Source organism: Leptonychotes weddellii, chromosome 10, assembly GCF_054177405.1.
Source record: "Leptonychotes weddellii isolate Sample4059 chromosome 10, ASM5417740v2, whole genome shotgun sequence".
NCBI lineage: Eukaryota > Metazoa > Chordata > Mammalia > Carnivora > Phocidae > Leptonychotes > Leptonychotes weddellii.
Genome location: NC_138378.1, coordinates 601,720 through 609,856, shown reverse-complemented (window position 1 = coordinate 609,856; position 8,137 = coordinate 601,720). Strand labels below are relative to the sequence as shown.

Genomic DNA, 8,137 nt, shown 5'->3' with positions numbered 1-8,137 from the left:
GTTCTGTAGAAAGTGGGGGTGGGGGGATCTTGGAGGGTCCTGGGCAGACCAGGGTAATGGCCAACATGGGTTTTAAGGAGAGCAATGGGCAGTCCTGTGTTGTGTGAAAACCAAGTGTACAGGCCTCTTGACCTACTAGCATCTCTCCCCATGGCCACATCTCCCATCAACCAACCACTCCTGTCTGATTCATCTTTGTCATTGCAAGGTCTGGGAGAAGGTCAAGCAAGGTGAGTGGGTGAGAGCAGAGGCCCAGTGTCCAGCACCTTCCACTGGGGCAATGCCTGAGAGAGCCCTCAGAGATGTGACCCCCAGCAGGCCAGCAGGTAAAGGGGCCCAGGGCAGTGGTCATGGGCCAAGCCGGTCTCCCCAGCCCAGGCTCTCCCACTGGGCTGTCATGGGCGGGGCAGGGGGGGGGTGGTCTGCCCCTACAAGACAGAGGCATTCTAACCGTTTTGGGCAGGGAGGGGCTCACAGATGACTCCGGGCACTTCCAAGTGCTGCTGATCCTATCAAACAGGAGCCAGGATTAAAAATAAACTCCTGGCAAGCAATGGAGACCCACCCCACCCCCACCCAGCTGCCCTCTATATTTGATGCGTCCCTCCTGCCTGAAGGTTAGCAGGGATTTGGGAGACACTGGGATGGGATGAAGCTGGGATGGGCCAAACCACTGCAGGAGGCCCAGGTCCCTGGGGACGTCCACCCCAACTTCCCCAGAGAGGCCAGCAGCACCCAGGACCCTGGGCTGCCTGCAGACCAGCCCCCAAGCAGGTCTGAGCTGCACCCAGCCGCTCCTGGCTCACGCGCTGCTGTCAGCCCCGTGGGAACCAAGTCACCCTGGGGTTAGGCTGTGCCAGGAGGCCATGCTGCCCAGGGCGGTGGCCACTGCTGGTGGAATGCAGCATCCTCCCTGAAGGTCCAGCGTGCCGGCCCCCGGCGGGGGTCTCAGGTGGTTTCTCCAAAGTGCCTCTGTGTCCCCAGGATGGGCCCCATCCACCCGCAGGTGGGCTGCCTGCAGGGCCCTAGGGGCCTGGCCCCTCGGCCGCCACCGCCCAGAGATACTCGAGCTCACTTGGACAGGAGAGTAAATAAGGTATAATGAATGCTGAATAACAACACGCCAACAGTGCTAAAGAAGCCCTAACCACTGCGTAGCCCTGAAAACTAACAAGTACCACCTACTGCATAGTACTTAGTAAATACTGGTCATTGACTAGTGCTGAATACTAAATACTACAGGATCCCAGTCACCAAGCCCTGCGAGTTCACCAAGCGCTGGGCGGGGCTACCAGGCCGCTGAGCACCCATTGACCAAGAGTCCACTGGACACAGACAGGCAAACCACGGCGCCCAAGGTCACAGCCAAGGAGGGCAGAACTTACAGTCAGCTCGGAAGGCCTGAGCCAGGCCCGTGTTACTTCTGGACAGAAGCCAAATGGGTCCCACCTGTGCTCCTCCCCTCCCCCTCCCCCTTGCCCTCCTTCTCCCGAATCTAAGCCACCTGTCACAATGGCCCCCATAGCAACGAGGGGTATGGGTGTGTGTGTTGGGGGGGTGGGATGAGCAAAGAAGAGGCCCATCAGCCTGGTGCAGCCTCACAGCCCACCTTCTGGGGAGTAGGGCAGGGGGAAGGGGTACAGGCGAGCCCCATTAGTCCCCTCCCGATGCCCCCAGGTGCCCCCAGCCATGAGCTGTTTGGGGAGACACAGGCAGCCCCCTCTTTGGCTGGCTGAGGTTTCATGAGCCTGGGGAAAGAAGATCCAGCTAAAATTAACCGTTATCAAGCTGTCAGCCTGGAAATAAACCCTGCTCCTATTGGCTGCCGGTGATGTCACTGCTTGGTTAATAATAACCTGTGAATGCATAACTGACCACCTGCGCATGTGCCTTCCTGTGGGGGCCAAGGCCAGTGGTCACCCTGGTAGCTGCTGCCCAGGCAGTGGCTTGGGGCAGGGTGGGGGTCAGGGCTGAGAGCACCCTCCAGCCTTGCGGGGGTCTCAGAATGACCTCAACTCCTGGCCTGGGGTGCCAGGCTTCCCTCTGACCCCAGGACTTCCGTGCTCACCCTCCCGTGTAGGGTCAGTCTCATCTCATCTCCCAGCCTACCTGGGCAGCACGACCCAGGACGGCCTTGGGGACAAGTTCCTCCTGCCCCCAGCTCCCCGCCGGGGAACTGAGCTGCCCGTGAGGCCGCAAATCAAGTGTTCTCCATGGCGAGGAGGCGCTCTTGGCTGTTGAGCTTCCCTCAGAAAAGTAAGATCACGGCCCCAAATCAGAGAAGTCCTTGCCCTCCCCCCAGCCCCGCCTCCGGGGGTGCTGGGCGGGGCCGAGCCCTGGCGGCGCGGCGCGGCCCGGGGGCGGGGCCGGGGCTGGAGAGGGGGCGGCGGGCGCGCCGCTTGCACCCCAGCTAGACCCCAGGGTTAGGCAAGGGCCCCACCAAACGGCCAGCCCAGGGCTCGGTGCCTGGGTCAAGTGACTTCCTAGACAATCCAGGCCCCCACCAGGCCACCCTAGGAAACCCAGGGAGTCTGGGAGGGTATGAGGCCGACCTCTGTGTGCCAGGGAAGCCCAGGGAAGGGGACGGAGCCCCTCAGAGAAGGGAGAGGTCAGCCCGGCCTGCCCTCTCCACCGCCAGCACTTGGGCCACAGGAGCTGTCTGTGGCCCCGTGGGTACCTGCCCAGCGCAGCAGGACCTGTTGCCATGGTGACAGAGAGGCAACTCCAGGGCTCCACCCCTGCCCAGCGCCCACCTGCTTCCAGGGAAGGGGTCTGGCGGGCTTTGCCCTCTGAGCTCCCGGAGAGCCCCGGGCTCCAGCCTGGCAGCATGAGGAGGGAGTGGCCAGGCCCTGCCAAGAGGTCCACTGCAGGCTGCGGGGCCCCTGGAGAGCCCAGGAGAGGGGCCAGCCTCTCCATGGTGGGACAGAGAGACAGAGGGAGAAGCTGGGGAGGGTCTGCAGGCCCACTGCCCTCTCCTCAGGTGGTGGAGGCAGAGGCCACGGTGCTCAGCTCAAGGAGGAGCGTCTCCAGGTGGGACTGCCCTGGGGAGCCTGAAGCTCCTTAGCAACTCTGGACCCTATGTTCTCACCTAGTAGATAGAGCATCCCTGCACTGGGCGACTGGGAATAACCTGCCCGCAGAGCAGGAGGCCTCGTGGGTGTCCTAGGGGTGACAGCACCGGAGGCTGTAGGTGGCATCCTTCTCCCCATCAGTGGTGGAAGCCCAGAGCTTCCCCTTCCCCAGGAAACACACACTGGCCAGACCGAGGAGTCTGGCCCTTGTCTGGGGAGGAGGCCGGGGGGACTGTCCTTGGGAATACTTAGAGAAAAGTGCACGAATGACCAGTGTACCTGACCACCCAGATAAGAAATAAACACCCCCTCATGCCCTCCAAGGTGACCGCCGTCCTGACTTCCTAGACCACAGATCACGTCGTCTGCCTGCAAACTTCATAGGCATGGTCTGTGCAGTTTGGATCCTTGTGTCCAGCTTCTCTCGCAGGCCCCCGGGTTTCAGACGTTCCTCCGTGCCGTTCGTCTTCACTGCTTGGTAGCGTTCCACTTCCAAGTTCGAACTGCCACAAAGCCGTCTGTCCCCCTGTGGATGCACTTGCGCGAGTATACCCCAGGGGCGGAGCTCTGAGCCACTGGCTGTGTGTGTTCCTCCAGTCATTCGCTTACGGCCTCTAGGCTCAATCCCTGCCCTGTGCTGAGGGACAACGTTGAGCATTTCTACTTTACGGGGAGCAGATGCATTTTGTAGGGCAGGCAATGAAGGATGAACTTATAGCTGAGAGAAAATTGATACCTGGCTTTTTTTTCTTTGACTATAAGGAAATTTTCCTTTCTTTGCACATCCAGTAATTTTTGGCTGAAGTCTGAAGACTCTGGATCCTGTTCTCTTCCTCTGAGGACTCTTGGTTCTTGTTTTAGCAGCCATTCGATCACTGGACCTGTGGGGCTTGTTTTCATGCTTTCATGCTGGTCTGCAGAACACCCCGCAGGTCTTCCAAGCCCCTCAGGTCGGTAAGATTCAACTTTTAATCTTGGTCCCCAGCTCTTCGTGGGGCTCAGCTTTAACGTTTCTTAGATGGTCTTAGACTAGACATTACGGTAGGTTGTAGTCTTTTCTCTCTCTCTCTTTTTTAAGTTTTTATTTATTTAAGTTATCTCTGCACCCAACGTGGGGCTTGAACCCAAGACCCTGGAATCAAGAATCACATGCTCCATGACTGAGCCAGCCAGGCGCCCCTGTAGTCTTTTCTCTTAAAAACATAAATCCAAAAGTCTCTCCACCCTAGCTGAGTCCAAACCCCAGTGCTGCCCAGCATGGCTTGTCTTCGGGTATTTTGGTTCCGATCTCAGCCAATGATACACATAACCTAATTGTCCCCCCAGGATCCATGCCCTGGAATAATTTCTTCCCCGTGAGTGCAGAAGGAAGCTGTGGCTTGCATCTAGCCAATGGAATATGACAAAGGTGGTGAGCCCTGACTCCCTTGATTGGCCTCCGTTATTTAAGACTCTATCTTGGCAGATAGACCGGAGCGAGGGACTCTCCTACCAGCCTTGAAGAAGTGAGCTACCAGGATGTGGAAAGGCCAGTAGGGGCCACATGTCAGGAGACTGTGGGCAGCCCCTGAGAGCTGAGAGTGGCCTCTAGCTGTCCGTCAAACGAAAGTGGGGACCTGGGGCGCCTGGGTGGCTCAGTTGGTTAGGCGGCTGCCTTCGGCTCAGGTCATGATCCTGGAGTCCCGGGATCGAGTCCCGCATCGGGCTCCCTGCTCGGCAGGGAGTCTGCTTCTCCCTCTGACCCTCCCCCCTCTCATGTGCTCTCTCTCATTCTCTCTCAAATAAATAAATAAAATCTTAAAAAAAAAAAAAGTGGGGACCTGAGTCCTACAGCCATGTGACCTTAGAAGAGCCTCAGAAGGACCCCGACAGCCTGACTGAACCCTTTCGAAACCCTGAGCAGAGGCCCCAGGTAAGCCATGCCTGGACTCCCAACCCCAGAGCCGGATATGTGTAATAAACGCATGTTTTATAAAGTCCCTGAATCTGTGGTAATTTGTTATGCAGCAATAGATACTAGTATGGAGACCACAGAATCTGCCGTCTGGGAAGCCTCCAGTGGCCTCCCCCAGCCTGAGCCACGGCCTTGAGCCACAGCCCATGCACTTCCATATGCCGAGCAGCTCCCCACACGCCAGCGGGCCTGCGCGCCTGCCTCTGAGCCCACTTGCCTCTGCCCTCTGCCTGGAGCGGTGACCCGCCCGTGGGCCTGCCGTCTGGGTCCACAGCCGCTCGTGGAGGCGGGCTGGCTGGCTACCTGCCACTGCTCTGTGGTCGGAAGCGGAAGCAGAAGTAACACGTGTCCATTTTTTATGCTGAAACAATTTCAGAGTTAGAGAAAAGTTGCCAGAGTAGGTGTCCCAAGCGTTGCCTTCGTCCACACCCGCCGATCGTCGATGTCCACGGACCTGTGTGGTCGTTCTCTCTCTCTCTCTCTGGGTCTATACATACTCTTTTTTCTGAACCACCTGGGAAGAGGTTGCCTAAGTCACTGCCTTTGTTCCTCAGCAGCCGAGTCTGTATTTTCTACACACTTCAGTCCTCATTCCCGGTCCCAGCGGGGCCCCCTCTGCCGGTGGTGTGGCCCGCAGCTCTGTTTTCCCCTCCAGGACCACACACTGGCTTCACATGCACGTCCCCTTTCATCGGAAGCAGCCCCTCTGCCACGTGTGTCTTTTGTGACACTGATGTGTTTTAAGAGCTCAGGCCAGGTGTCTTGAAGATGGCCTTCTCTTGGCTTTTCTGATGTTCCTGCACCAAGTAATTCAAGTTTTATTTTTCTGCACAGAACTCCAGCAGAGCAACATGGATTCCTCCCAGCGCATCCGAAGGGAAGCTGACTGACATCAGTCTGCTCATTTGTGCTGATGTTATCCTGCGTCACCCAGGGAAGGGGGTGGCCACTAGCTTTTTCTATAGTAAACTTATATTTTCCCTTTGTAATTATTAGCTAATTAATGGGGATGTACCTTGGGTTCTATAAATATCCTGTTCCTCTTCAAAATCCCTCTCTCAGCCTAGCACTCACTGATGACTCTTACCCGAATCAATTTTTACTATGATGGTTCTGCTTTTTAAATTATTTTTTTAGGGGCACCTGGGTGGCTCAGTCGGTTACACGTCTGCCTTCGGCTCAGGTCATGATCCCAGGGTCCTGGGATAGAGCCCCACATCGGGCTCCTGGTTCAGCAGGGAGCCTGCTTCTCCCTCTCCCCAACCTCCCTGCTCGTGCTGTCAAATAAATAAATAAAATCTTCAAAAATAATAATAAATTATTTCTTGGGGCGCCTGGGTGGTTCAGTCATTAAGCGTCTGCCTTTGGCTCAGGTCATGATCCCAGGGTCCTGGGATCAAGCCCCGCATCGGGCTCCCTGCTCCGCTGGGAGCCTGCTTCTCCCTCTCCCACTCCCCCTGCTTGTGTTCCCTCTCTCGCTGTCTCTCTCTCTGTCAAATAAATAAAATCTTAAAAAAAAATTATTTTTTAATTTTTATCTTTTTTAGGGGCGCCTGGGTGGCTCAGTCGTTAAGCGTCTGCTTTCGGCTCAGGTCATGATCTCAGGGTCCTGGGATCGAGTCCCTCATCGGGCTCCCTGCTCCACGGGAAGCCTGCTTGTCCCTCTCCCACTCCCCCTGCTTGTGTTCCCACTCTCACTGTGTCTCTCTCTATCAAATAAATAAATAAAATCTTTAAAAAAATTTTTTGTCTTTTTAAATTATTATCCAGAAAACTGACTCCTTGGGAAATATACAGTTATATGAATGTTAGCACATGTCCAGATTCCTATAGCTCCATCGACCAGGACACAGAGTGATCCATCCCCCAAAACCCTCCTTCTCGCTCTCCGGCCATACTCAGACCTCTCACAGCTGATCTGTCCTCTGCCAGGCCAACACGGAGACGGAAACGTATGCTGCGTTCTGGGCGGGGCTTCCTGCACTCTGCATAACATCTGAGATTCATCTGGGTGGTTGTGTGTCAACCATTCATCCCTTTTTGTCAGTGAGTAAGATTCCAGGTGTGAATGGACCTCTGTTTACTTCTCCGCTCCTCCCCTGAATGACATTTGGGTGGTTCCCAGTTTGGGCAGTTAGGAATAAAGCTGCCATCGGCCTTTGTACACAAGTTTTTGTATGAACATGTTTGGGTTTCTCTGGGACAAATGGCAGGAGTGGGGCTGCTGGGTCGTGCGGCAGGTGAATGTTTAACCTTTCCAGAAACTGCCAAGCCTGTCTCCAGACCACGGTCCCGTCCTGCATGCCCACAGCAGGGTGTATGAGTCCCAGGTGCTCCGTATCCTCAGTAGCCCTTGGAACTGCTGGTTGGATGGTCCTTTCAGCTATTCTTGTGGGCGTGTAATGCCATCTCGTTGAGGGTTTAGCTTGCATTTCTCTGATGGCTGATGACATCGAAGAGCTTCCCATCCGCTGATGGGCGTGTCCTCTTTCGTGAAGTTCTGTCCAGGTCTTTATCCCTTAAAAAAAAAAAAAAAAAACTTTATCAAGATATCATCTACATACCACAAGTACATCCATTTAAAATGTATAATTCGGTGGCTTTTGGTGTATTTGGAGTTGTGCGACCATCACCACAAACCACTTTTAGGACATTTTCATCACCCCACAAGAAAACCTGTAGCATGTGGTGACCACTCCCATCCCTCCCCTACCTTAAACCAAGCCCACCATGGATTTGCCCATGCTGGACATTCCATATAGATGGAGTCACGTGACGTGTGGTCATTCACGGCCAGCTCCCTTGCACGTGTTCAAGGCCCTCCCATGCTGCAGTGTGTATCAGGACCTCATTCCCTGTTTTAATTGCCAGATGATACCTTGTTGATTAGTTATACCACATTTTGTTCATCTTTCACCACATGATGGACATTTGGATGCTGCTGTGAACACTCATGTCCGAGTTTGCTTTGTGGATGTATGTTTTCATTCATCCAGGGTAGGTGTCTAGGAGTAAAACTGCCGGGCGAGCATTCCCAATCTTTCAAGGAACAGCCAGACTGTCTTCAACAGCAGCTGCACCATCTTGCTTCCCGAAGCAACACCGGAGGGTT

General features: G+C 55.3%; 1 long non-coding RNA gene across 1 annotated transcript in view; it reads left to right on the top strand.

The window, feature by feature from the left end:
* Nucleotides 1–6,767, top strand: part of LOC115942546 (uncharacterized) — a 7,575-nt gene extending 808 nt beyond the window's left edge. The window contains exons 2-6 of the long non-coding RNA XR_014149006.1: nucleotides 209–326; nucleotides 1,243–2,256; nucleotides 3,861–4,021; nucleotides 4,885–4,983; nucleotides 5,860–6,767. This is a non-coding gene — a long non-coding RNA (uncharacterized LOC115942546). The remainder of the gene's footprint in view (nucleotides 1–208; nucleotides 327–1,242; nucleotides 2,257–3,860; nucleotides 4,022–4,884; nucleotides 4,984–5,859) is intronic.
* The last annotated feature ends 1,370 nt before the right edge of the window (nucleotides 6,768–8,137 follow it).